The sequence below is a fragment of the Diachasma alloeum genome, unplaced genomic scaffold (genome assembly GCF_001412515.2).
Source record: "Diachasma alloeum isolate Michigan unplaced genomic scaffold, Dall2.0 Dall_scaffold_00564, whole genome shotgun sequence".
Taxonomy (NCBI): Eukaryota; Metazoa; Arthropoda; class Insecta; order Hymenoptera; family Braconidae; genus Diachasma; species Diachasma alloeum.
The window spans coordinates 223,309-227,022 of NW_021680696.1; positions in this window are offsets into that span (position 1 = coordinate 223,309).

The window sequence follows — 3,714 nt, forward strand, 5'->3', positions numbered from 1 at the left end:
TGGTGTTCTGTCCGCTCAATGCCGTATGGTAATCACATACAACTGAAGATTTTTCCATCTTACGAAACGACGGACAATCGTCTTCTTCCTCGGTAAGGTCTATAACTTCTTTTGCTGTGTGTTTCCAGATGAAATCCGCTTTGCAAGAACCCCGTACAAATATACGGTCTGCACGATGCACTATACTACGTAAATGATTTTGCATCAGATCCTTGAATTTAACGTTTCCAACGCTCCAGTCAATTCCGTGATGGTGTGTAGTTACCCACTTATACTCCTTCCTGTATTTATGGGGAATTTTCAACGGTTCACATGATTTGAGAAGCCAGTGCCAAGACAAATCACCTTTTAGCGCAACTACTGCAATTTCCTTTGCTATAAAGTGGTTATAGTGTCCTTTATAACCCTGTATATCCACGACAATATCCATAATGAGGTGTTGCTCAGGCGCAAATACAACTAAAACTGAGACGAGACGAAAATACGAATATCGTGGAAGTGGAAAATTGAATAAAAAATGCTGACGCCACGATTATATACCTCGACAAAAAAAATCATTACATTTCATTTATTATTCGTCATTCGTTTGCTACGTACCCATATGGTACGGTCCTATATACATTTCTACATTGCCTTTTAGTGCTACAAACAGAAGTCATTTTTACCTCTTTCTTTGTTACTACCTGATGAAATTCTGTGCGTCTGATAGCATCGTATGACAAGACTATTGGACCCTCCCTTTCGCGTGTCACCATTTCTCTGACAGCTTGATAATTGATATGTTGATTATTATTGAAGTTTAATGTGATACCTTTAACTTTACACACTTCTTTTGTCTCATTATTACTTGTTTGAACTAGGTACGCATAGAATTTGGGGCCCCCTGATACAAAAGACTTGATATAACTACCCTCCCCGTAACCTTCTAGCTCATTTGTCAAATCACCGAGAAATTTACCGCATTCTGGTTCCCACTCACCGTCTTTTGATACAAATATAATGGAATCTGTATCACAATATAGAACCCTCTCTTGAAGTCTCTCTAAGTAACTGTACAGTTTGAGACGAGCCTGTGCTGTTGTGTAGGCCGCAATAACAACGTTAGCTGTGGGTGTCGGTAGAAGCGCCTCATTTTCATATACAAAATTCACGTACATCATTTTTTCGTTGATGGGAAGCAACCCTGTGATTACCAGTTCAGGGTTATTTATCATTTCTAATAATCTTTGCCTTGTCGCAATTATTTCAGTTTGCGGTAAGTTCTCTCTCTGCCCAAATTTACCCCAAAATGCATTGAGAATCATTTTCGCTAAGGCTCTATACCCTGGATTACACTCTATCTTATGTTTCTCGAGTAAGATGCCTTCCTTCGCAAAATATTCTTGTATATAAGCATCTTTATCTTCATCTGTTGAACAACCCTGCGGGTAGTCGGAGGCTTCTTGTTTTTCTTTTAAGAAAGTGTCTACATATTTGTTGAATAACCCGTCTATATTACTTTCCCGGTTGTATTGAATGATCTTGTATTGATAAATTTCAAATATTTTTACGATTCGATAACCGTTTTCAATGGCCTTTCGCAATTCGTCTACAACCCATGTACCTGTAAACTCGCGATCTTCATCGTCTTGGTGATTACAAATATCCTGATTCAATGTTTCACAACATGAACGACATAACGGAAACATTAAACGCCCATGAGCACGTATTGGAAGCACAGGGAGATATAAATCAGACGGAGCGACAACGGTGCATTTTACAAGGCCCTCCACATTATCAAGATTATTATCACGACCTATCAACACTTGGCACTCGTCGTCTACGTAAACTTGGGGGTGTCCTATTGGGTATTTACCAGTTTTGTTGACAAAAGGGTACAGAGATGTAACATCAAGATATTTGATCTTTTCTGTATTTGCGATATCGTAGAGGGTGACATAATTTTCCGTACGGCCGCCAAAGAAAGCATCACGAGGATTCAATTCTGCATTTTTCATTAAAGGGTGATTGTTTACAAAATCGCGGTCTTGTACGGTATTTTTTAATTGATCATCGAACGTGCACTCCCACATTTCTATCAAAGTGTACCCGAGACGGCGAATCTTATTAGCTGTCAGCATGGTACTTTCATACCGGGTATCAAGTGAGTCTTCTGCATGTAACTCCCTATGTCTGTTTATCTTATAAACACGGGCAGTGCACCCGTGCCAAAAACATCCGTAAAATTGGAAGACACACTTCTGCTGATTTTCATTCTCGCAATAGCCATCGACCATAATACCGCACGGCAATCGGTATTCTTTAGCGTTACCTGCATGGATAATACGGTTTCTGAAATGTCTTTGCTGCAACAATAACCACGATATAGTTTTCTTTGACTGTGTAATTGTATATCTGTACGTACCGCCCAACGGTAAAATTCCGATTGTATCAGACTGCATAAAATTAGTTCTATAAACTTTAGAACAGATCGACGCAATCGTACTACATTGGGTGAACGGACAAATACCTGTCTTTTTTAGCAGCATTTCACGAAAAATGATACATGCCCGTCTCAGAATGGTAACATCCATTCGGCAGTAAAATTCTAGCTTGTGTTTGAAATTGAAAATGTAAATCTCGCTTAATTTTTCGTTGTGGCATTCCAACAATTTGTCGCGATCTTTCTTGAACATGGTGTCGGGAGAAAAATAACTCAAGTCTGGTAACGGTCCTACGTAATCAATATTTTCAGGCACATTGAAGAAGTGCGGAAAATACCCTTTGGCTATATCATTATCAAAACCGAATGATTTGGGTAACGCTGACAACGGCATGTGAAAGTAATTCAAGCTATCCAGAAAAATTATGTTACCAACACGCATTTGCATTATTTTTGTACCGTTTAAAATAACGCTCGGGAGTCGTGTTCTTTTGATGTTGACTAGATAACGTAAAACAAATTGTGCATCGAAGCTACGCGCGTTGTGCGTAATACAAATTACTTTGTCGGTGGAACGATACTTGGGNACCAACACGCATTTGCATTATTTTTGTACCGTTTAAAATAACGCTCGGGAGTCGTGTTCTTTTGATGTTGACTAGATAACGTAAAACAAATTGTGCATCGAAGCTACGCGCGTTGTGCGCAATACAAATTACTTTGTCAGTGGAACGATACTTGGCAAATGCAATATCCACTAACCCGGCAACTGCCGTGTCTTTATTCTGAAACACATACTCGCGCTTCCCGCAGCTACGGCAATTTTTATCTAAGTTATTGTCGTGACAACACTGTGTACATACTTTTTGTACTACGGCAAAACTAGGGATGTGCAATTTTGTATCAGCATCACCACGGACAGTGACATTCTGTTGTGTCTCAAAATCGTAAAATATGAAAATCGTTCGTTACTGCTTATACGTCTTCAGTGGTGGCATATAGCAATGGTGATTTATTTCACGGTTACACCCGTACGCTCGACAGAATACTATACCGCACTCATGTTTTTTGTTTTGTTTCCCTAGTCGAATCACTCTGAAACATAGTTAACATACTTTAAGGGAACTACAGACACTCATGTCTGAATTTTTACCTTTCAATTTTCCCGATCCCTTCTCCAAATGTCTTTCAAGACATTGGTGATTAAAAAACCATCGGTTACAGACATTGTAAACTATACGCTGCAGGCTTTGACAGATCGTCTCACCCTTGCACCTAGGACATTTCCCAGG